The sequence below is a fragment of the Bos javanicus genome, chromosome 17 (assembly GCF_032452875.1).
Source record: "Bos javanicus breed banteng chromosome 17, ARS-OSU_banteng_1.0, whole genome shotgun sequence".
NCBI lineage: Eukaryota > Metazoa > Chordata > Mammalia > Artiodactyla > Bovidae > Bos > Bos javanicus.
Genome location: NC_083884.1, coordinates 55,454,352 through 55,480,839, shown reverse-complemented (window position 1 = coordinate 55,480,839; position 26,488 = coordinate 55,454,352). Strand labels below are relative to the sequence as shown.

Below are 26,488 nucleotides of genomic sequence, written 5' to 3'. Positions count from 1 at the left end.
GGCCAAAGTTGAAAAGACGAAAACAAACTGGATAGTATCAAGTGTTAGGGAACACGGAAAACAGCTGAAACTCTTCTACACTGATGATGGAAATGGAGATTGGCACAGCCACTTTAGAAAAAAGTCTGGCAGCTTCTTAAAAAGTTAAACATACACTTATTGAATGTTTCAGAAATCCCACCCCTAGGTATTTTACCCTAGAGAGATAAAAACTATGATCACACAAAAACCTACATGAAATGTTTATAGCAGTTTTACTGACAGCTGCCAGAAACTCCAAACAACTCAAACATCTATGAACAGGTGAATGAATACACAGTGATGTAACCATGCGATGGAATACTATCCAGCAATGAAAAACAGCAAAGTACTGACACAAGCAACAGCATAAAAAAAATTTCAAACTCATTGTGCTAAATCAAAGAAGCTTGATTTTAAAACACACACACACACACACACACACACACACACATATATATATATATATATATATATATATATATATATATATATACATGAAGGAAATGGCAACCCACTCCAGAATTCCTGCTTGGAAAAGTCCATGGACAGAGGAGCCTGGTGGGTTACAGTCTATGGAATCACAAAGAGTCAGACACGACTGAGCGACTGAGTGTGCACATGCGCACACATACACACACACGTACACATATATGTTCACACTCATACTTTTCATGGGGTTCATGGCAAACCACTCTAGTATTCCTGCTGCAAGAATCTCAGGGACAGTATGAAAAGACAAAAAGATGTAACACCAGAAGATGAGCCCCTCCCAGGTCGAAAGGTGTCCAATATGCTATCGGGGAAGAGCAAAGGGCTGTTAGCTATTATTAATAGCTCCAGAGAGTCGGACACAACTGAAGTGATTTAGCAGCAGCAGCAGCCATAGCTCCAGATAGAATGAAGCATTAGGCCAAAGCAGAATTGAGGCTCAGTTGTGGATGTGTCTGGTGGTGAAAGTAAAGTCCAATGCTGTAAAGAACAATATTGCATAGAAACCTGGAAGGTTAGGTCCATGAATCAAGGTAAATTGGACGTGCTGAAGCAGGAGATGACAAGAGTGGATATGGACATCTTAGGAACCAGAGAACTAAAATAGACGGGAGTGGGCAAATTTCATTCAGATGGCCATTATATCTACTATTGTGGGCAAGAATCCCTTAGAAGAAATGGAGTAACCTCATAGTCAACAAAAGAGTCCGAAATGCAGTACTTGGGTGCAACCTCAAAAACAACAGAACGATCTCAGTTCATTTCCAAGGCAAACCATTCAATATCACACTAATCCAAGTCTATGCCTCGACCACTGATGCTAAAGAAGTTAAAGTTGACAGGTTCTATAAAGACCTACAAGACCTTCTAGAAAGTGAAAGTGAAACTCGTTCAGTCATGTCCTATTCTTTGTGACCCCGTGGACTACAGATCCATGAAATTTTCCAGGCCAGAATACTGGAGTGGGTAGCCTTTCCCTTCTCCAGGGCATCTTCCCAACCCAGGGATCGAACCCAGGTCTCCCACATTGCAGGTGAATTCTTTACCAGCTGAGCCACAAGGGAAGCCCCTAGACCTTCTAGAACTAACACCAAAAAAAGATGTCCTTTTAATCCTAGGTGATTGGAATGCAAAAGTAGGAAGTCAAGAAACACCTGGAGTTACAGGCAAGTTTGGCCTTGGAGTACAAAATGAAGCAGGGCAAAGGCTAACAGAGTTTTATCAAGAAAACATGCTAGTCATAGCAAACACTCTTTTCCAACAACCCAAGAGACAACTCTACAAATGGACATCACCAGATGGTCAATATTAAAATCAGATTGATTATGTTCTTTGCAGCTGAAGATGGAGAAGTTCTATACAGTCAGCATAAACAAGACCTGGAGCTGACTGTGGCTCAGATCATGAACTCCTTATTGCAAAACTCAGGCTTAAATTGAAGAAAGTAGGCAAAACCACTAAGCCATTCAGGTATGACCTAAATCAAATCCCTTATGATTATACAGTGGAGGTGACCAATACATTCAAGGGATTAGACCTGGTAGTCCGAGTGTCTGAAGAACTATGGATGGAGGTTCATAACATTGTACAGTGACTAAAACCATCCCCGAGAAAAAGAAATGCACAAAGGCAAAGTGGTTGTCTGAAGAGGTTTTCACAAATAGCTGAGGAAATAAAGAGAAGCAAAAGGCAAGGGAGAAAGGGAAAGATATGGAAAGATATGACCAACTGAATGCAGAGTTCCAGAGAACAGCAAGGAGAGATCAGAAGGCTTTCTTAAGTGAACAATGCAAAGAAATAGAGGGAAACAACAGAATGGGAAAAACTAGAGATCTCAGCAAGAAAACTGGAGATATAAAGGAACATTTCATTCAAGGATGGGCACAATAAAAGACAGAAATGGTAAGGACCTAACAGAAGCAGAAGAGATTAAGAGGAGGTGGCAAGAATACCCAGAAGAACTATACAAAAAAGGTCTAATGACCTGGATAATCACAATGGTGGTTACCTACCTAGAGCCAGACATCCTGGAGAGTGAAGTCAAGTGGGCCTTAGGAGCATTACTAGAAACAAAGCAAGTGGAGGTGACAGAATTCCTGCTGAGCTATTTCAAATCCTAGAAGTGCTGTTAAAGTGTTGCATGCAATATGCCAGCAAATCTGGAAAACTCAGCAGTGGCCACAGGACTGGAAAAGGTCAGTTTTCATTCCAATCCCAGAGAAGGGCAGTGTCAAAGAATGCTCAAACTACTGTACAACTGCGCTCATTTCACATGCTAGTAAGGTTTGTTCAAAATTCTTCAAGCTAGACTTTTTAACAGTATGTGAACAGAGAACTTCTGGATGTACACGCTGGGTTTAGAAAAGGCATAGGAACTAGAGATCAAATTGCTAACACTCGTTGGATCACAGAGAAATCAAGAGAATTCCAAAAAAACAACTACTTTTGCTTCATTGACTACGCTAAAGCCTTTGAATGTGTGGATCACAACAAACTGGAAAATCTTTAAAGAGATGGGAATACTAGACCACCTTACCTGCCTCCTGAGAAGCCTGAATCCAGATCAAGAAACAACAGTTAGAACTGGACATGGAACAACCGATTGGTTCAAAATTGGAGAAGGAGTATGACAAGGCTGTAAATCTTCATTCTGCTTATTTAACTTATATGCAGAGTACATCATATGAAATTCCAGGCTAGATGAATCACAAGTTGGAATCAAGACTGCTGGGAGAAATATCAACAGCCTCACATATGCAGATGATAGAATTCTAATGGCAGAAAGTGAAGAGGAACTAAAGAGCTTCTTGATGAGGGTGAAAGAGGAGAGTGAAAAAGCTGGCTTGAAATTCAACATTCAAAAACTAAAATCGTGGCATCCAGTCCCATCACTTCATGGCAAATAGAACAGGAAATAGTGACAGATTTTATTTTCTTGGGCTCCAAAATCACTGAGGGTGGTGACTGGAACCATGAAATTAAAAGATGCTTGCTCCTTGAAATAGTCACGTACAGATGTGAGAGTTGGATTAAGAAGATTGAGTGCCAAAGAACTGATGCTTTCAAACTATGGTGCTGGAGAAGACCCTTGACAGTCCCTTGAACTGTATGGATATCAAACCAGTTAATTCTAAAGGAAATCAACTCTGAATATCCATTGGAAGGACTGATGCTGAAGTTCCAATACTCTGGCCGCCTGATGCGAAAAGCCGACTTACTGGAAAGGACCCCGATGGTGGGAAAGATTGAAGGCAAAAGGAGAAGGGGGTGGCAGAGGATGAGATGTTAGAAAACATCACGAACTCAATGAACATGAGTTTGAGCAAACTCCAGGAGATAGACAGTGAAGGACAGGGGAGCCTGGTGTGCTGCAGTCCATGGGGTTACAAAGAGTCAGACATGGCTTAGCTAATGAACAACAACAACATGTATTGCATCATTCCATTTATATGACATTCTGAAAAAGGCAAAACTTCAGAGACACAGGGCAGAGCAGTGGTTTTCAGGTATAGGGGAGGAGGAAAGGTTTAAATGTAAGGGAGGAGCCTAAAAGAACTTTAGGGGATGGGTTAACTGTTCCATATCCTGATTATGGTCAAAGCTCACAGAACTATACAAATGAAACAAAATTCCTCTATGTACATTAAAAATAAAATTTCACCAGTCATCTCATTGTCTACTTAAGCATTTTGCCAGGTTCCCTACCACTTACTGGAGAGAATCAAAAGTTCTCAGCTAGATGTCCAAGGTCTCAAAACACCTTCCCAGGCTCCTCCCAGAAAGTACTCTCTACCCACCCGTGCTCCCTGGCTCCCTGGCCCACTCTAGCTGTTAGAAACTTCAGGGTTCCAGGCCCCAGGACTTTCAATTCACGCTGTTTCCTCTGCCTGGAATCCTTCTTCCTTGGGAAACTCCTATTCATTTCCCCAAATGTGGTGAAAATGTCACCACTCAAAGTGTCTAGTGCTGAGGCTGGGTCCACAGAAATGCACATGCAGCCAGGGTGGGTAGGCTGATGTGGTTCAATACCCTAACACTTAAGGAGATGGTGGCCAAATTACATCTCAGATCAAAGCATCTACGTTCGAAAAGGGTTATCATGTAGGAAAAGCAAGAGAGGCAAGGGACATCTGTCCAACCTTTCTTATTGCTTATTTTAACCTAAAGAAAATGATGAACTGGAAACTCTCAGGAGATGGAGGTCCAGACAGGGTCCAGCTACTTGAGAGGGAACCAATCTTCAAGTTCCGCCCCTTTGGGGCCTCCAAAGCACACAGCTTAGGCTAAGTTTCCCCCAGGCCTGCTTGTACCCATGTCACAAGTCACAGTGAAGAAGCAGTTCTTTCCCCATGTCCAGACAGATGAAGGCAACAGCAAAGCCCCAGAACGCCGCTTAAGAAAGATTTCTTAGGCTGTGGTTCTGCGAGTCAGAAATTTAAAAAGCGGGGTTTCAGCATCATGCAATTAATGCAGCAAACATTGATTTCTGCACTGTAAGAGCCTGGTTCATTAATTCCAGATGCTCCCACCAGTCAAACCAAGGTTCGGCTTCTTTGCAAGATGAGGCAAATGAGAATACTGAATTTTAAAATTCCTTTCTGCAGCAACCTTTATTACCAAACAGAGCATAAAACCCACCCACCCAGACTGCTTAATTCTTCCTAAATAATTAACAACACCTGCTCACCTCCCCATTTACGTGGGCAAAACTCATCATGCTGCTCGACGCCCTAGTGGTCTCTCCTTCCTATGAGTGGAGAGATCAATTGGCAACCAACCTCTGCCATCCCCACCCAGCCCTGAATAACTACTGATTTACTTAGTGGGATATTCCTCCATGCCTCCAAATACCAGATATCTACCAGATATCCAATACCAGGATTAGATTTTTCTCTGAATCACCTTTGTAAGGTAAAGACCCAAAAGGGACTTCCTGAGAAAGACATCTAGGGGTTCCTTGAGGTGAAAATGAGCTAAGGATGTCTCTCGGGAGAGCCACTTTTCCTTTGGAGGAGGCTTCCGCAAGTTGAAACCTTTTATTTTTTTTTTTAAAGGTAAATTTCCCTTTAGGGGAGTTGGTGGATTTAGCGAGACTCAATTTCTATAATTCAAGCCCAGGAAGATACAGGAATTGACCAGCCGTACGGTTGGGTTTTCTTGTTATTTAAAAGAGCCTTGCTACTCAGTGTGGTTCACTAAGTGGTTCACCATCTCCAGGAGTCTGTTAGAAATGCTGGACTGTTGGGCCCCATCCAAGTCTTTGCATTTAAACAAGAATTCAAAGTGATTTATGTTCATGTTAAAGTTTGAGAAGCACTGGATCAGGTGGTCAGTTTCAGAGACGTGATGAACCATTGCCATATTTGAAAGGTGAAAGTAGGAGAAATACTTTTTGCTGGGCTGCCCTAAGCCAAGATGCCCAGCCCTGCCCAGAACTATTACAGCCCTCAGAAAAAAACCTTCCAACAAGACTGCCAGCCGAGGTCACTGGGCCACTGCCCAAACCATGACATCCTGACAGGGTTCAGAAAACCCCAAACCATGAAGCTCTCAGTACTATCCAGAGTGGCCCCTGGACCAACTGCACCAGCATCACCTGAGCACTCATTAGAAATGCAGAATCCTTAGGACACTTAAGGCCTACGGACTCACCAGGAATCAGAGCAGCTCTCCAGGAGAGGCCTATGCACTCTAAAGTTTGAGGACAACCAACTGAGATCTCTTGCCAAAAGGATTCCAGTGAAGTGGAAATGTGAACCTCATGCTGACATCTGGCAGCCATCATGCTGTTTTGAGGGACTCCTTCAATTGGTCTCCAACTCAACATGGCCTATGGAGATAGGGGAGACCCAACATTGGTTTCTAAATGAAAAAGAAAAAGAGTTGTTGGGGAAAGAGTGAAAGTGATTAAATGGCTCCCAGTGGGTCATTAACCTGTTACAGGGTTGGGAAAGTGATGAGGGGTCTGGGATCCATGTTCAAAGCCACCACCTTGAACCACCAGTGAGTTTCTTTGGCAAGAGGCATCAACAGACCCAACTCCTCCCCTCACCTGTACCCCATCCTCTGCCCCATTCTCTCAACTTATCTAAGGGGAACTCAGGGATGAAACAGTCTTTTGAATGTGTGGGTTCCTCCTTCGTCGCTCCCCTCCACCAGCCATCTCAGTTATCCTGGTGAACGCAAGGAAGATTTCATGCACCAAATACCATCCGGCCCCAATTGTCATTTCAGGATTCGCACCGTTTTAATGAATGCCAAAACTGTTTTTTCACTTGATAGAGCCTGACAAGACCAACAATCACAGATTAGAGAGAAACTTCTTGCTTTTCAACAAAGGTTAATAAATAGTGACAGCATTAAGTCTATTCTGATTAACTATGCTGAAAGATATTATTGCTGTTTGTAACATGAAATCATTATTGGATTAAGCACAGCATATAAAAATGAAATGTGAGTTTTAATCTCAAACACAGACATGCAGGCTGCTCAGATAAAGGCAGGGGTAACACTCAGAGGCCCGTATTAATTTTTAAGTTGCTCTGATGAAGGGATATTATCTGTCGTTTGTCTGGTCTGGATTTGATGGTCCCTTGGTGAACTCTCTTATTACTCGCCCTCAAAAGATGCTACGAGGCAAACAGCAGTGACACTCCCCACCCTTTGCTAAGCTGTATCACACTGGTGGTTGGATAAAGTGTGGCAGGCCCCAAACAGGGACTGATGGATCACAAGCGGCTTCACTCTTCTAGGGGTTCTCTGACTTCACAGACCTTCCCCAAGAAAACGCCAATCCCGATAAGGGGGTGGGCTGAAGATAGTGGAGATCCACCCTGGTTTTCTACATGAAGAAATTGGGGGAAAGGAATAAAAGTGGATAAATGGCTCCTAGCAGGTCATTAACCTGGGACACCCAAGGTTAAAAATCACTACTTTGCCTCCTTCCCCACGATCCCATCCACTGTGGACACTGAAAATGTCCTGAGGTGTATTATTTTGAGATGTTCTGTACCTTCATTCATTTGGCACCCAGACTGTGGTCTCTAAATACCATTTCCTAGTAAAGGGATCCCTCCCTGGAGCAACATCTGAGTCCAAAGCTGAGGTGTGAAATGTACACGGTGAGTCTGGAAATCTTCTCAGAAAGCAAGGAGATGGCCCAAGACTACCGGAGGAGTCCAAAGGATTCAGGAGCCAACCTGCAGAGGTCCCCACTCACCAGAAAGAGGACAATCTGAGCTGAAGAAACGTAACTGAAACGGATGAAGACACTCTAGTGATACCTGTATCCATGGGATTACAATGATATAAAAAAAAAACAAAAAACACCCTTATTGGGTACTTTTGGGGGATACCAGGTTTTAAATACTGGCAAATAAAGAGAAAGAATTGAACATTATCCTCCCTTTCCTAGACACATTTGCCTTCAGGGCGAGCAAATAATTGAAGAGGGGTGGTTTCTCAGTAGAGAAAACTTCTAGCTAAGAAATAAAAGAGGGACAGAGTCAATGTATCAACATTTTTCAACCCCTACAAAATTCATGGATACAGGCAATGATTATTAGTGTCTGCAAAACTCAGCTGGATGAAGAGCTGAAGGAGAATCTGACAATGGATGGATCGTGCTGGGAACTCCTAACCCCATGGATCAATCTCAGTGACACAGAAAAGGAGACAGCCAGACTTCCTGTACCTTCTGACAGAAGGGCACACCACCACCCATGATGTGGTCTTGCTAGAAATATTGAACCAAAACCTGATCAAGGCTCTGGAACTGCCATCAGTTCACCAGAGAATGGAGGAGAGTGCTAATTGACCTACAGGGACATGCTCAGCCAGACCCAATGGAGAGAAATTCCACGGATGAAAGGCTTCTTCAGCAAGAATGAAAGAAGGAAAGAGAGGAAGAGACAGTGAGAAGAGGGTGGGGCAGAAACGGGGGACAAAGAAAAAGGAGGGGACCCAGAATAAAATATGAATTGATAAATCCATATTGATAGAAATTAACAACTGAACAGATAAATGTAAGTTTGGAGAAAGAAAGGCTCTTCAACTAGTATGTAGAAGTAATGGTGGAGAGAGGAAATCACCATTGGGCAAACACCACAGGAATAACTGTTTCAGGCAAGAAGCAGTGATGGATGCTAAAACAGGCAGGCAAAAGAATAATGAGCAGCAGAGTATTTATATTGTCTTAAAGTGTTTCCCCACAAGATGCCTATTAATTACAAAAGAAAAAAAATAAGTTCAGAGTGGAGAATCCCAGAAGATACGACCTTAAATTAAATGACCAAAGTTAACATCACTATTAACAGTAATGGGACAGATGGTCACCACGTGCCTCGTGATTTGATGCATGGAGAAAGACACAACATCACTCCTACAGCATTTCTGCCAAAATGCATAACCTGAAGCTAATCATGAGTAAACATCCTGTACTCCCAAACTGAGGGACCCTCTATAAAACAAAAGGTCAGTTCTAATCACAAGTGTCAAGGTCATGCAACCACAAGAGCACAGTGCGTTGTAGTAGAGGGACCCCAGATTCTTCTTCACCATGACACAGTCCCTGAAAAGTGTATTTGAGATTTGTGCATCAAACAGGTCTCCTTCACTTAGTCCCATAGCAAGTCCCCCCGCATCCCAGCACTGAGCACAGAAATAGTCACTGAATGCATAATTCAATGAATAAAACCCAGCTTAATCCAAAAAGGACTTTTATTGGTTCATGTGACCTAAAAGTTCCAGGTCACTAACTTCAGGCATGGCTGTATCCAGCAGCTCAAATGATATTACCTCATCCTACTCATCTCCTGGCTCAGCTTTCCTTCTGTGGATGGGCTCTGTTTTCAGCCAGAATTCTCACTTGGTAGCTCTCTTTCACCAGCACAGCAACTCCCCGGGAAGGAAAGCACCTGCTTCCGTAGCTCTCGCAAAAGTCACAGGATTCACTCTGCTTAGACTGAATTGGGTTCATGCACTTTAATCTGCAGTTAAGGAACATGACCATTAAATGCAGGGCATGATCCAGGACTAGACCCTAAACCAGAAAAGGACACTAAGGAGCAATGGGAAAAATTTGAGTGATATCGGTATATTAGATCATAGTGTTGTATCAATGTTAATATCCTTATCTTGTAACTGTTCGTTCAACATTATGTTGAATATTTATGTTATATTATGTAAATGTTTATCTGCTTGAAGGGAGTATGGGGAATTCTCTGTATTATTGATGTAACTTTTAAAAAATCTTTTTGAAATTATTTAAAAATAAAAATTAAAGAATAATATTTTTAAACATTCCCCAACTACCCTACCTCCAAAGGCTCCCTTCAGACAACATTTCAGAACATGTCTTACTTCACAGCTCTTAGAATTGTAAATTCACTACTGCTTCTTTGCTGAATGCAATCTCTCTCCCTGGCTTGTGAGCCCTCTGGGCATGTGGCACTTTCCTATCACAGGGAATCACCATACTTTCTTCACCATCTCCTTCTTTTCCCATATAGGTTTTATTAGGTTTTTTTGTAGTTACATATTCATCTGTGGTTAGCTCATTCATTCATCTATCCAGTCAATAAATACCTGAAGGCACAGGTGCGCCAGATAAAAATTACATGTTGAGAACCCAGCAGTGATCCAAGCACACAAAATTTCTACTCTTACACAGCTTTACTCTGCCTCCTCTCTCTCCATCATCAGTCTGAAATCTCCGGGAGATAGAGCCATACCTGCTTTGTTTCCTGCTCTGTCCCCAGTGTCTGTCACAGAGTTAGCAATCAAAAAATGCCCAATGAATGGATAAACAGACGAATGGCATACACATAAATAAACGGCATACACACTACCACCACCTCCTTCAGCAACTACAGCAGACATTGCTAACTGATCCCGAAACTCTTTCTGGGCCAAAGAGGCATGCAATGAATTTGCCTAAGTCCACAGAAGAAGCTTTGGTTAGCATTTGTTTTAAAGACGAAGAAATAAGGGACAAAAGAAAGAAGTCACTGGCCTTAGAACACAAGACAAAATCCAGTACCAGGACATCTAGCCTCTGCAGGTTTCACTGTCCCACAAGGCAGGAGACATTTCCATGACAGCAGTCAAGTTTTAGGCAACTGGTGGGCCTCATTAGATCTCACACCAACGTCCTTCCTGGCCCCTCACTCCCCTCTCCTGGTTCAGTCCAACTCAGGGGGCCAGGCACATAAACATTCCCTCAAATACGGTTACCATGAACTTCCCTGGAGGTCCAGTGGTGAAGACTCATGCATGCTTCCATTGCAGGGGGTGCAGGTTCGATCCCTGGTCAGAGAACTGAGATCCCATAGGCTGCACGTGCAGCACAGCCAGAAAACAAACAAATAAACAAAACCGGGTTACTGTGCCCATGTTTCAAAGAACAAAGAAACTAACATGAAAGTGGCCTCATGAGCTGAGGAATCCGGTACAAAGCTTAATCCTGCTTCAGACCCCCAGGTGCCTCCTGAAACAGGGACCAGGGAGAACTTGCCCATCAGCTATGCCAGGGTGTTTGGCACTTAATTATGCTTTGTCTCCTATTTTCCTCTATTTGTTTTGTGGCTTTACAGCCAACTTAATTAACCCTCTCCTGACCAAGTCGTGAGATAACCAGTAGTTGCAGATATAGACAAGTTCCACTGCTGAAAGGCAAAAAAGTCCCAACCTCTCTCTGGGCCTCAGTTTTCCCATGTGAAAATGAAAGAAGACGTTTTGGGTCAGAGGGCCCTGGATTCAGATCCTGGTTTGACCACTTCCTCAGACTGTAGGCAGGTGCCTAATGCTCTCTGCCTCAGTTCCCCCATATGTGAAATGGGTCAATGCTGTGAGACTCACTAGGCCACTTTTAAGGGTCCAGTTTGGACAGCAAGTTTGATAGTGGATGCTACTCCCATCTAAATTCCCCCTTGTTTCTCACCTTGTGGGAACTTCTAGAATCACTGGCTTCTTCATTTCACTGGGTGCGCCTTGAGGGTTCTTGACAAAGATTCCTGGAGTTAAATTTATCCTTGAAGTGCATGGACTCTGTGCAGGAAGTCAGCCCAGGTTAAGTGCCCCCAGAATCAGGGACCCAGCTGCCTTGGACCAACTCTGCATTGTCACTGCCTTGGGCACTCACTGCCTGGCACAGAGGGATTTTGTGCCTTAAGACCTCTTATTTGCTTTTCATCCCTTCCTATTTTTAATACCAGGCATTTGTTTTCTCGCTGAGATCGGCGGGTCCCACCCCAGACCTTTCTGCTCCCTGCACTCTCTGGCCCCTGCCTGGAGAATGGGCATTTCGCCTGCCACGCAGACGCCCCCACCCCTCCAAACTCCCCTGAGCCAGGGAGGATGTTGTAAATAAGGTGGCAGCTGCAACATCAGGCCTGCCCAGGTGAATCCTGCAGCTCCACGGAACTCCCCGAGGCAACAAAAGAACTGAGCTGGGAACATGGAGAAAAGAATTGTAACTGACGTCTACATGACATCTTCACCTGATTGAATTAGGCAAGGAATCTGAGGAAAGATGTATGTGCTCCAATCAAGTGTCAAAAAGGTTTCTACAAAGGAGAAACTCCATGTGGCCCAAGGACTTGCATGACCCACATCAAGAGGGTGGGCTGGCGAGGGGACTGTAGGTTTGGCCACAGAAGAGGAGGCTTGCCTGGTCTCACCAGGCCCTGTGGGTGATTCAAAGGAAGGAGTGAATGACACAGAAGACTGCACATTTGGGTGCAGCAGTAGATGTTACAAAGAGACTGTTTCCTCACCCATAAAATGGGGATAGGGTCCAGATTCAATGAGATGGTATAAGTCAACACTTAGCCCACCGTCTGGCTCATAATTAGTTCTCAGCCCAGGGAGGAGGTGAGATGTATTATACTTGCTTCTGAATTTCAAACAACAAATGGGCCCTGATGCACAAAGCTCATCCATCTACCATTTTACCTGAGTTGTTGGCCAAATGGGCTTCCCAGGTGGCTGAGTGGTAAAGAATCCACCTGCCAACGCAAGAGACACGGGTTTGATTCCTGGGTTGGGAAGATCCCCTGGAGGAGGAAATGGCAACCTACTCCAGGATTCTCACCCCAAAAATCCCATGGGTACAGGAGTCTGGTGGGCTACAGACCACAGGGTCGCAAACAGTCGGACATGACTGAGCGACTGAGCACACACACACAGATGCCAGCCAAACAAAGCCCAATAGCTCCCCTTCTGTCACAGCCTTGCCCCTCCCAGTTCCCTCCCCTCCGTGCTGGACAGTAGCTGGTCCTCCATCCTGCCAGAGGCTTCCACATCTCCCTGCCTTTGAGCCTGTGAATTTCTGAAATAGAAGAATGTCTCCTATCCCTTCCCCTTTCTACCACAGGTCAGAGTTTTTGTCATTCAGGGCCCTTCTCTTGGAAGTCTTCCAGGAATGCCTCCATCAAAATCCATCATCATCCTCTCCTTGACACTCCCAGGACATTTTGCTCCTCTATCAGCAAGTAATACAGATTAGTAATTAATATCAGCACTGCAATCAGAGCTGCCATCATCACCGGGAGAAATTCTCAACTGATCCTCTGAACAACCTCATGCAGTAGGCTATGTTCTCCTTACTTTACAGACAAGGAAACTGAGTCACGGAGAGGTAAAGCCACCCACACAAGGTTCTCCCTACTTTACAGACAAGGAAACTGAGTCACGGAGGGGTAAAGCCGCTCACACAAGGCAACCTAGCTAGGAGGAGACAGACGCAGGCTTGAATTTGGGTCTATGCAGCTTAAAGACCTCACCCTTCTCTAGATGAGCACAAGAGGCAGGTGAAGAGGTGGGAACCTGCGTGCCCCACCTTGACGGAATGGAGGGGGCAGCATAGCTGCGTGCATGCATGCACACACATGTACAGACACACACACACACACACAGCTTCTTTCTGGCTTCCCTGAATAGCCGTCTCCTAAATTCCAAAACATCTTCCCTTCGCTGAGTCACCTTCCTGGGAGGAGGAGGAGAGAAATCAATATTCTGTTGCCTATCAAGTCAGCTATCAAATCAACTGGCACTGGCCCCCAAGGCCACAGTCAATCATTCCCAAACCCCTGAACCCCATTTCATTACAGTTATAAGAACATATTCTTTTTAATCACCCCCAAATATTTCTGAGAAAGTGGAAGTAAATAAGACTGCCAGAGAGAAGACCAGACAATGCACCTTTACACGGAAGGGCACAGGGCAGCATGCAGGAGCAACAAGCCCTGAGCCCAGTGGGGACCACATGATCCTTGTGTGGGCAGCGACTGCCACGATGGCTACCTAGAGGAGAGTGGGTCACAAGACATGGCAGCAAAAGCCCAGCCAGGAGAGACGCAAAGACGGAGTCCTGCTCACCTTCTGTGCGAGACATGTGGCGCCTCACCCCTCCCTTCTAAAGAGGGACCAACATTCTCTGAGGGCCAGGGGGGCTGCAAGCTCATGTGGTCTCAAAAAGAACAGCTAACGTGGAGAGCAAGGGTTGAAGTGGGAGTCAAGGTGAGTGGGGTGGGTGATCCTGAGGGTGTGACCCTGAGGGTGTCTCTGAAGCTCACTGGGCTGCTATTTCCTTCTCTAGTAAATAGGAATGGAGTTCATAATCCCCTTCTCTAGCTGCTGACTCTGAACACAGCATGGTGGTAACAATAATGGTGAACAATCAATAAGCGCTTGCTGTCCCAGGCCGTTTCCTTAAACCCACTGTGTGAATGATCTCATGTTATAGACAAGGAAGGAGTAGCACAGAGAGGCGAGGAAACTTGGCCTGCGTCACACAGCTGGAAGGGCACGGAGCTGGGATTTGAACCTGGGAAAGCCCAGCCTCTGAACTGAGATCCTTCCCCCTTTCCTACCTCCTCGCTGGCCTGACAGCTCCAAGTCTTCGAACCCCAGTTATAAATGAATAGTTCGGCAAGATTAATCCTGAGGTTCCCTTTGGACCCCGTTGACCCATGGCTTCCCATGAGCCATCCTAGCATTTGGCTTCTAAATTAAATCCTTAATGTCCCAAACCCACTAACAAGCACTTAGTTATTAGGTACCTCTTATGTTTTTTATATTATGTACAGAGCAGGAGAGAGAAAGGTAAGAAATGAAATTGGCCTGTCAGAGATTCTGGCCTACTTGATGTGAATAGGATGCAGCCAGGAGGCAGTTGAATTACACACAAAACAGGAAAAAAGATGATTTTCTCCAAGAGAGAAAAAAATTTGACAAAAAAACGATAAAGGAAAAAGGAAAATAAAGACTAGAGACAGAAGCTATGGAGCTCAAGCAGGACTTGAAGGGTAGGTAGGTTTGGGGTAGACAGAAGACAGGAGAGCACTCCAGGTGGTCAGAACAGCTTGGGCAAGTGCAAGGATCCAAGTTGGGCCAAGCAAAGTAAATCCTGTGACTTTTGCTAGAGCTATGAGAGAAAAGGGGCTTTCTTTCCCTGAGTGTTTCCATGCTGGTGAAAGAGAGCTGTCAGCGGAGAATGCTGGCTGAGAACAAAGCCTACCCACACAGAGGAAAACTGAGCTAGGAGATGAGCAGGATGAGATAACATCTGAGCTGCTGGATATAGCCATGCCTGAAGCCAGCGGACCTGGAATTTTCAGGTCATGTGAGCCAATAAAAATCCTTTTTGGTTTAAGCTGGCTCCAGGTGAGTTTCTCTCATACAAACACAAGAATCGTGCCCGTTGCAAGAAACAGTGGCCCCAAATTCTACCTCGCTGTGACATGAGTCCCTGAGAAGTCTATTCAAAACTCACACATTAGTTCTTTTCTTTCGTTTGATTCCACAAGGCATCTCTCTGCATCCCAGCACTGAGCACAGAAATATTCACTGAATGAAGTTCCCCCCACAGTCAATGCTTACCTGTCTGCTGAAGTCACATTCACTGCCTTGTATATTTCTGCTATTATCCTCTCTCTGGCCATCACAATCACAGTTAAGTGATTAACTTCAGGAAATGTTTCAGGTATCCACAGCTCTGCAAAGTATGCATCCCTGAAGGGGAGGTGCCTAGATCTGTGCCTACTGTCTAGGGCAAGTGGCCAGATTGTGCCTGAACCCTCTTGTGAAGTGGCACAGTTGTGTACGACTCTTAGTGACTCCATGGACTGGAGTAGCCTACCATGCTTCTCCATCCATGGGATTTTCCAGGCAAGAGTCCTGGAGTGGGTTGCCATTTCCTTCCCCAGAGGATCTTTCTGACCCAGGGATCGAACCTGGGTCTCTCGCATTGTAGGCAGACGCTTTACCATCTGACCCACCAGGGAATCACCCTCTTAGCTGCAGTAAATTCCGGAGCATGATCCATCCACCCATCCAAAGAGTGTTTGTTGAGCAACTGCTACACAACAGATCTTTTGCTCAAAGCATCTGCCCTGGGGAGTTTCTCTTCCATGAAACAAAGAGGCTCTACCCACACAAGCAGATAAGACCCTGACGATAAAGAGTGGTGCTCCCACTAGACAGGAAACTTGCAAACTTATCTGCTGCCAATAATAATAAAATGTTTTGTGGTGATGGTTTAGTCGATAAATTGTGTCCAACTCTTGTACCCCATGGACTGTATAGCCCGCCAGGCTCCTCCGTCCATGGATTCTCCAGGCAAAAATACTGGAGTGGGTTGTCATTTCCTTCTCCAAGGAATCTTCCCAACCCAGGAATTGAACCTGGGTCTCCTGCATTGCAGGCAGAGTCTTTACCAACTGAGCTACAAGGGAAGCCCTAAATCAGATAAATACAAACACTGTATGATATAATATATGGGAAAACATACAAAATGTTTTCCTCTTCCTAAAAATAATCCCTTCTTGCAGACACCAAGACACCAAATTTGAACCTTGTCAATATCTCTGTTAAACTGGTAAGGAACGTTCTCTTGCAAAAAGATGAAATAATAATCATAGTAATAACAACCTTCTTAGAAAATCATTTACCATGCCAGATTCTAGGCTAAATGTTTTAACCATACTCTTCCTTTGAACCCTTGCTATAAACCTAAGAAGTGGGGAACTGAAGGCTCAGAGACGTTAAGTAACTGGCCTGAAGTCATGCAGCAACTGAAGGAACCAGAATTTCTACCCAGATCTGGAAGATTCCAAAACATCTCTGGACCTCAGCTTTTTCCTTTGAAAAGCAGGAATAAGCAGGACTTCCTTCAAAGGTTTCTAGTACACTAGATGAGATAATGCCCACAGTGTTTTAGGACATGTCCTTGCTCATGTGACAGGCTTTGCCCAGCGAGGTGGAGTATTTCATCATTAGTGTGCCCCTGACATGGTTTAAGGTGGGTGGGCTCAGGGCACCATGTGCCAGGCCCCGGGGAAAATATTCCTCTGTACTCAGCTCTCCCTGCTGCTGTCTGCCGCCAATGCTCAAATGTCAGTCACCTTCTGACAAGTGCACAAAACAGTTTTGGGTGCCCACAGCCACCACAAGCCCAAGCCTGCTGGATCCACCCTGGCAGGGAGAACTGCCAGGTGGCTCTCTTGCCGGTTGGCTCTCGCCCCTGGCTGCTGCCCAGGGTGACTTAACCGAGTCTGTGCCTGCCTTGCCAAATTGTTGGAGGAGCGACAGCACAGCATTTGACCCAGCCCACCCATGCAGAACACCCACCCCATAACCCATGCCATAATGTCCTGGGCACTCCCAGCCAGATGCCTGGCACACAGCAGCTGCCTGTTGGCACAGAGTGGGCAAAGCTGCAGAGAGAGTGGGTTACAAGTTATGTTTAAAAAAGCAAAAAAAGATGATGATATTGTGTGCTGACGGGATATTTTAATCTGGGTTCAGGCATTCTACAAATAACAATAATAGCTCACTCTCTATAGCACTTAATCCAACCTTTTATGTAAAGTAAGAAATTTAACCCTCAGAACATCCCGTGCAGTAGGTACTATTATTAGCCCAATTACAAGTAAGAAGACTGAGGCACAGACAGAATGACTTGCCCATGATCACAATGCAAAGCAGGACACACTGAACTCAGCTGTCAGCCCAGGCAAAACCACTGTGCTCAAGAAAGGCCCCAAGGTAACAACTGAGAGACAGTCCTGAGGCTGCCACTGTCAAAACTCCTCAGATGATAAGGCTGAGGCTCAGAGAAGCTGAGCAACACACTCAAGGCCACACAGCATTCAAAGCCCGGCTCCTGAACGACATTTCGGACTGCTTCCTGATTATACTGAATTTTGTACAGCATTTGGTTTCTACTTTGTAAAATGCAGCTCTCTCATACCAGCCACTGTTCCCTGCAGAACATGATCCACAAAAGACAAATTCCAGTGACAACGTGGTGAGTTGGATCGAGACAGGGATTAAAAAGCCGTTCCTCTGGCTCCGTGGAAAAGCTCTGTGGCCACCAGGTTCCCTCAGGGGGTGGCTTTTCTGCCTTAGAGAAGTGATTATGGGAGGTCGAGCGCTCTGGGTGGCAGGGTTCAGGGCTGCTGAGGCATCTATGGGAACCCTGATCACCTCCAGGCCAGACCCCCCACCATCCAGCTGTGGGGAACAAAGCCTGGGGCGCCAGCCTCCCCCCAGGCCAGATCAACGACTGTCAACCAGGGCTTCTCATTGCCAGGGGCAGGCATGTCTTGAAAAAGCACATTCTGTTTCATAAAATAACTGTATATTTAGAAAGAAGCACCCAGAAACAAAGCACCGGTTGCTCATATGGCCCAAGCTGCAGGGGTAAAGCTCAACAAAACCTCAGAGGGAGCAGGTGGGTTCAAAAGAGCACTCTCTTCAGAGACCTCTGCAGGCTTCCCGAGTCTCTGACCGGAGTCAGGGCCACATGGGAATCCGGCAGCCTGTGGGCAGTGCTGGCCAGCTGTGTGCTCCAACCAAGGGAGCTTCGTGACAGGCTGAGCCACCCAAAGACAGCTCTGCCAGGGACTCCAAATGGGAGAGGATGGGAAAGCAGCACACACACTCTCACACACAACACGTGTGCACTCGACACGTTACATTCTTTCACATGTGTGCACACACAGCAGGGCTCATACGCTCACATGCAATGGGGTGGTCATATCAACATGTTTTCACATGCAACATACATGCTCACACAACATGCTATCACACAACATACTCCCCCACAAGACATGCTCTCCTATTCATGTGCACGTGTTCAAAATGCATGCTCGCACACTCCCATTACACACATGCTCATACTCACACATGCACACACATGGCTGTCTGGACACCCACAGACCCACAGTCATGCACCTGTGTCCTCCCCAAGATGCTCAGATACATCCACGCACAGACAGAAAATGCAGGGAGGACCACAGAGAAATAAGCCCAGACCCCACCACACCCATGACCACCTCCCAAAGACATACAACTCAAGAACACACACATAGTTGAACCCCGTCTCACAGGTGGACAACCCCCGAAAAGCCACAATGCACACAGAAAAAGACACACGGAGGGCCACACCCGCCACACACACCTGGCTGGCTGCATATACAGGCTCAGGCGTATGAACAAAGTCACCGCCTCCTGCTCTCGCGTCCACAGGTCCTCCCACCCGATGGCAGGTCCGAGCGCTCACCCTGGGCAGGGGTATCTAGACCCCGGCAGCAGCGCTGTCGTTCCAGCCCAGCCCGGCAGCCTGAGCCCACTCCAAGGGCCTGTCAAGTAGCACCACCAGCAAATAAAGAGCGAATGTGCAAAAATAAAACCGAAAGGCTGCGATAAAGCAGTCCCCTTCCCACAGGACTCCGCGCTGACGCAGGTTCTGCTCTCTGCAATAAACATTTTCATTCTAATTTTAAAAGACATTAGCATTACCTCTTTGGCTCTCGATCCAGCCAGACGGTACCTCGCCTGCTGGGCCACTCTCTGGCCCCACTGGGCAGCAAGAAGACAGACGCAGGCTCCCAGGCCTTATGCCCTAAGCCTACAGGTCACCCTGCATGATGCGTGCTGACCCAGGGGCCTGTTGGCCACCTGGCTTTTATTTCACATCATTCTTGCAGGAGCTCACTGAGGCTACACCCAATAAAGCAAAGAGATACACCACACCCTCAAATATCCTCTGGAATTCTGTTTCACTCCAGCCAGGATCCCTGTGGATCCAGTCGTGCCGTCTAATATGAGCACCACACACAGGGAAGGCAGCTTTCAAATGGTGGGTCTGCCCCTTGACAAATTGGCGGGGGGGGGGAGCTCGAAGTGAACCAGGCTCGATGTCTTCACCACCCCCCCCCACCCCACAACTCACCCTGCCTGCAAACTCAAGTCTCACCTCACACCTCCCAGAGTGACCCAATCCCAATTTCCAGGCTTGGCAAGGACTTCAGGGAGAAGGGAAACCACAGACTAGTTTGTGAAAGAGAGTGAGCCATTTTTATGAGCTCAGAGGCCAAGACCCCCAAATTCAGCATCCAGGCTCAGCTCTCACCCCATCCCGCTCACCCCTTAAGGCCCCAGGCACTCTGAACAGGTGTTTTCTGCAAAGCCACCTCTGAGCCTTTGACCAAGCTGTTCCCGCCTCCTAGAACACTTCCCTGTCTCTTTGCCAGAGCTGTACCTGCTGCTCCTTCAGGTCTCAACTTCCAAGTCACTCCCCACCATACTGCTGGGGGCCTAGGGATCCCATGCTGAATGGGGCCGCCCAGTTTCTGCCTTCATTGAGCTATAAAGTCGGTGGCTTCCTTCCAGAAGTTTCTTTGACCTCCCAGACTGTGTTGAGTACCTGTCCTCAGATCCCACAGGCTCCTACATGACATGAAAGTCGCTCAGTCGTGTCTGACTCTTCATGACCCCATGGACTATACAGTCCATGGAATTCTCCAGGCAGAACACTGGAGTGAGTAGCCTTTCCCTTCTCCAGGGGATCTTCCCGACCCAGGAATCGAACCCAGGTCTCTGGCATTGCAGGTGGATTCTTTACCAGCTGAGCCACAAGGGAAGCTCCTAGGCTCCCCACTTAAAGGATGGCTCTTCTCAAGCTGGTTCCACCCACCTGAACCTGGATCTGTCACCCCCTGCTATGGGAACTAGGGGCTCCCCCAGGGCAGGGGGCAATCTGCCGTGTCCCTCCAGGTCTCCCTGCACCGGGCACGGCATTAGCCTAAATAGGTGGCTCCTGAGTGCTTGTGCTGGCTGAGCCATGGTTCATGGTTTTCCTCTTCTACAACCAAAGAGAGAAACCAGGAAAGGCAGACCTATAAGTCCTTGCTAGAGATAGGATATGACACGGGCTCTGTCTGGCTCCCAGCTCTTACCTACTCTGCCCTGGGGCTGGTAGTACAGCCCTCTCCAGCCATTCCCAAATGTTTCCACATTACTATATTAGCAATCAAAGCCCACCGGCCTCAAAAAACATGGAATGAAAAAGAAATGTCAGCAGATGGCTCACAGCAGCCTCAGAGCCTTCCCTCTGGGCCTTCTGAATTGCCCCACATCAGTGCTCTCCCGGGTGGTCCCAGTGCCACGGCCTGGCCCAGTCCCACCCTGACACAGGTCTGGACACTGCAGCTGCCCCTCCCTGTCTCCCTGGCTCTGCCCTTACCCTCTCACAATCCCTCCTCTCCATGGTGGCCTGAGGGCTCCTTGCAAAAGGTAACTGCTTTTGTCACTGCCACTCCAGGTTCACACCTCTCCATGGCTTCCTGCAGCTCTCAGAATTAAACCCCTAAATCCTCTCCCAGCATCTCCAGGAAAAGTCCAAACTCTGCGTGGTAGCCCAGGAGGTCCTGCCTGATCTGACATACACCACCAGCTCCAGGCGGACCAACTGAATGAGTCGCCAGTCCCCAGTGTCTCCAGGTCTCACACTCTGCGCCAACGCCATGCTGTTCCCTGTGTCTGATTCTGTATCCCGGTTGATAACATGGCAACCCTAATTCCCTGCCTGGGAAGCTCATCCTTCCAGACTCGTGGCAAAGAGTTTCTCTGTGGCTCCTTCCCACCTCCCAACTCTGAGCCCCTGCTCAGCATGTACCCGGTGCCATAGAAACCTCCAACTTGCACCGTCATGGGTGGTCTTCTCTCCCTGGTGACCCTCTTGAGAGCAGGAGTCCCATCTTATTTATCTAGGGGCTCCCAGATGTGGCCTGGCGTAGACACATTAATATGTATTAGTGATTACTGCTGTGATGAATATATTCTTCAAGCTCCCTCTGTGGCCTGGTGCCTTGCTCTAAGCTCTTGTATTAGTTTGCTTCTAATAAATCAAGCCAAAAGGAAAGATCCAGATGCTTCAGCTTCCTCCCCAACTCCCTGTGCTCCAGTCGGAAGGTGGAAGGCTTGAGGATTAGCATGTGAGCAGTGGAGGGAAGGTCCTCCTCCCAAAAATGACACAGGCATTGGGGGAGATGACAGGGCTCACCATCTCTAGACAGGCTTCTGAGTATCCAAGTACACGCTCAGCCTGAAACAGTGTGGGTCTTCATTCCAAGGCCACCTTGTGGGTCTCAAGGGTCTGAGGCCCCCGCATGACCTTCCTTGAGCTCCTGTCAGTAGTCAGGACAGTGTTAGCATGAGGCAGGCTCTGTGTCCTTTTAAAGAGAGGTGGGACCCTTAGAAAGGGACAGAAAAATCTCCCAGCACAGGGTCCCTAAGAGTGCTGGGTTCTGCCTGATGGGTTGGCAAGACCCCACTTTGAGGATTTAACACTTTATCTTGAGGAAAGAGACTTACTCTCTGAGGCTAAGATCTTTGCTACCCTACAACTCCCCTGGACAATTCCAGCTCCAATCACACACCCACCCAGTGGTTGAGCTGGCTTCCAGCGCTTTCTGGAAGAAGAGAGGAGGGCCAGAGACACTACTGGGAAGTGGGGACTTAACACATCAGAGAAGAGGGACAGATGATAGGAATGCTGTGTGGCCTCAGGCAAGTGACTTTATCTTTCTGAGTCTCAGTTTTCTCATCTTGAAAATGGGTATAAGTTATACAAGCTTCTGAGATTCTACGTAGGAAGAATCTAGCAAGGGGTCTGACCTCCCACTCTATTCCACCCATGAGGGTCATTATGATGATATCTGGGGCAAAGCCAACCGGCTTCTGAAGAGCAGGAAGATAGGACAGAGGGGAAGACAGAGGCCCAGAGTGAACAAAGAGCCTTGGCCTAGGCAGTTAGGGAACTTGAGACCATAGTCCCAATCCCCTCCAATGCCCACTAGACAGGCTCCACTTTAGACCCTCTGGGCTACAGGAGTGTAAACCTGACTCTGGTGACGATAATGTTCTGAGTGTCAGGCAGCTCCTGGTCCTCCACGCAGAGGTGCAGCTCAGTGGCTCGGATAATTCAGAGGCTGTCACTCATCCATGAGACCCTCTTATCAGGTGTGGCCAATCCCCTTGAACTGTCTCCTGCCCCTGATTCACTGCAAGCTCTATTTGGTTATGGGGAATGTGAAACTTCCTGGTCCCTGTGCCCTTGGGCTTCCTTGGTGGCTGAGAAAGTAAAGAATGTGCCTGCAATGCAGGAGACCCGGGTTAGATCCTTGGGTCAGGAAGACCTCCTGGAGAAGGGAATGGCTACTCATTTCAATAATTTTTTTATATTTATTGTTATGTATTCATTTATTGGGCTATACCAGGTCTCATCTGTGGCATGTGAACTCTTAGTTGCAGCATGTGGGATCTGGTACCCCAACCAGGGATCGAACCAGGGCCCCCTGCATTGGGAGCACGGAGTCTTAGCCACTGGACCACCAGGGAAGTCCCCACTCCAATATTCTTGCCTGGAGAGTTCCATGGACAGAGGAGCCTGGCGGGCTATAGCCCGTGGGACTGCAAACAGCTGGACACAACTGAGCAACTTTCACACCTGTGCCCTTGCTGGAGGAAAGGGTGGGGTGGGGGCTCAGGGCCTGCGCCCTGGGGGCAGCTCACAGCTCCAGCACAGAACAGATTTGCCAGAGCTGCCGTGGTTGTTGGGGGCTCCCTCCAGTTTTCAGTGCCGACCACTTTAAACAAGCATTTCCTGACTGCACAGGTCTAAAATAGTGTGTCCCCTATCATGGCTTCAAGATCTTGAAAGGGGGCAACAGTGTTCAAAGCAGACAAAACAGATCAAGAGACCGTGAGTTTCCTTGAGCCTTGGAGAGCAAAATAATAATAAAAGTAGTACTATCAATAAAACATCAATTACAATAATAGCAGCTCTAACTTACTGAACATTAGCTTTATGTGGGACCGTAAGCTGGGTCCTCCACCAGCATTCTCTCATTTATGCCTCAGTTTGGACCCACTCCAGTGTTCTTGCCTGGAGAATCCCAGGGACAGCAGAGCCTGGTGGGCTGCTGTCTATGGGGTCACACAGAGTCGGACATGACTGAAGCGACGCAGCAGCAGCAGGGCCCTTCAGGAAGGGAGCACTGTTACACTTATTTTACAAACGAGGAAACATTTAAAATGATAAATGAACTTCCTCCGTTATCCTATTTTACAGACCAGGAAACAAAGATCCAGAGAAGGCAAGCCACGTGCCTGAAGACATACCAGCAGATAACAGACCAGAATTTAATCCCATGGTTACCTGACCTTCATGGTCTTAACCACAGCTGTTCCCTTCCCAGAAAAATCCATGCCAGTCATTCAACAAACAGCTGCTGAGCCTTTAAGAAACTCCAGGGAGCATATGGGGCTGGGGAGACTATGGTGAACATGAGAGTCTCAGGGCCTTTGCAGCTGACCAGCTCAAGTGGGGACAACAGACACCGAAAGCTCCCTCACTCGCAACGGTGGTGAGGGTCGGGTAGGGAGCTATAAAGGAGACCTTACTGCCAAATTCAGACTGAAATTGAAGAGAGTGGAAAAAACCACTAGACCATTCAGGTATGACCTAAATCAAATCCCTTATGACTATACAGTGGAAGTGAGAAATAGATTTAAGGGACTAGATCTGATAGACAGAGTGCCTGATGAACTATAGACAGAGGTTTGTGGCACTGTACAGGGGACAGGAATCAAGACCATCCCCAAGAAAAAGAAATGCAAAAAAGCAAAATGGCTCTCTGAGGAGGCCTTACAAATAGCTGTGAAAAGAAGGGAAGTGAAAAGCAAAGGAGAAAAAGAAAGATATACCCATTTGAATGCAGAATTCCAAAGAATAGCAAGCAGGGATAAGAAAGCTTTCCTCAGCGATCAATGCAAAGAAATACAGGAAAACAATAGAATGGGAAAGACTAGAGATCTCTTCAAGAAAATCAGAAATACCAAGGGAACATTTCATGCAAAGATGGGCTCAATAAAGGACAGAAATGGTATGGACCTAACAGCAGCAGAAGATATTAAGAAGACGTGGCAAGAATACACAGAAGAACTGTACAAAAAAGATCTTCATGACCCAGATAATCATGATGGTGTGATCACTCACCTAGAACCAGACATCCTGGAATGTGAAGTCAAGTGGGCCTTAGAAAGCATCACTACGAACAAAGCTAGTGGAGGTGATGGAATTCCAGTTGAGCTATTTCAAATCCTGAAAGATAACGCTGTGAAAGTGCTGCACTCAATATGCCAGCAAATTTGGAAAACTCAGCTGTGGCCGCAGAACTGCAAAAGGTCAGTTTTCATTCCAATCCCAAAGAAAGGCAATGCCAAAGAATGCTCAAACTACTGCACAATTGTACTCCTATCACACGCTAGTAAAGTGATGCTTAAAATTCTCCAAGCCAGGCTTCAGCAATACGTGAACTGCGAACCTCCAGATGTTCAAGCTGGTTTTAGAAAAGGCAGAAGAACCAGAGATCAAATTCCCAACATCCGCTGGATCATCAAAAAAGCAAGTGAGTTCCAAAAAAACATCTATTTCTGCTTTATTGACTATGCCAAAGCCTTTGACTGTGTGGATCACAGTAAACTGTGGAAAATTTTGAAAGAGATGGGAATACCAGACCACCTGACCTGCCTTTTGAGAAACCTATATGCAGGTCAGGAAGCAACAGTTAGAACTGGACATGGAATAACAGACTGGTTCCAAATAGGAAAAGGACTACGTCAAGGCTGTATATTGTCACCCTGCTTATTTAACTTATATGCAGAGTACATCATGAGAAACGATGGGCTGGAAGAAGCACAAGCTGGAATTAAGATTGCGGGGAGAAATATCAATAACCTCAGATATGCAGATGACACCACCCTTATGGCAGAAAGTGAAGAAGAACTAAAGAGCCTCTTGATGAAAGTGAAAGAGGAGAGTGAAAAAGTTAGCTTAAAGCTCAACATTCAGAAAACTAAGATCATGGCATCCGGTCCCATCACTTCATGGCAAATAGATGGGGAAACAGCGGAAACAGTGTCAGACTTTATTTTTGGGGGCTCCAAAATCACTGTAGATGGTGATTGCAGCCATGAAATTAAAAGACGCTTACTCCTTGGAAGGAAAGTTATGACCAACTTAGACAGCATATTAAAAAGCGGAAACATTACTTTGCCAACAAAGGTCCATCTAGTCAAAGCTATGGTTTTTCCAGTGGTCATGTATGGATGTGAGAGTTGGACTATAAAGAAAGCTGAGCGCCGAAGAATTGATGCTTTTGAACTGTGGTGTTGGAGCAGACTCTTGAGAGTCCCTTGGACTGCAAGGAGATCCAACCAGTCCATCCTAAAGGAGATCAGTCCTGGGTGTTCATTGGAGGGACTGATGTTGAAGCTGAAACTCCAATACTTTGGCCACCTGATGTGAAGAGCTGACTCATTGGAAAAGACCCTGATGCTGGGAAAGACTGAGGGCAGGAGGAGAAGGGGACAACAGAGGATGAGACGGTTAGACAGCATCACCGACTCAATGGACATGGGCTTGGGTCGACTGCGGGAGTTGGTGATGGACAGGGAGGCCTGGCGTGCTGTGGTTCATGGGGTTGCAAAGAGTCGGACAGTTGAACGACTGTGATCATTGAACGATCTATTAGTTGAACGACTGAACTGAACTGATAACACAGAGAGTCTCCCTTTTCCTAGAGATCAAGAGAGACCTCATGGCTAAACAAGATGCTTTCCAGGCTGC

At 46.6% G+C, this 26,488-nt stretch overlaps 1 protein-coding gene across 3 annotated transcripts in view; it reads right to left on the bottom strand.

Annotated features, from left to right (window-relative positions):
• CUX2 (cut like homeobox 2) overlaps positions 1–26,488 on the bottom strand; it is a 277,693-nt gene that overhangs the window by 190,899 nt on the left and 60,306 nt on the right. Inside the window, exon 1 of one of the 3 annotated variants that reach the window (XM_061384791.1) lies at positions 18,974–19,292. The exons of the other annotated variants lie outside the window; for them this stretch is intronic. The gene's annotated coding sequence lies outside the window, so the exon portion shown is untranslated. Of the gene's footprint in view, positions 1–18,973; positions 19,293–26,488 lie in introns of those variants that run through there. 3 annotated transcript variants of the gene reach the window in all.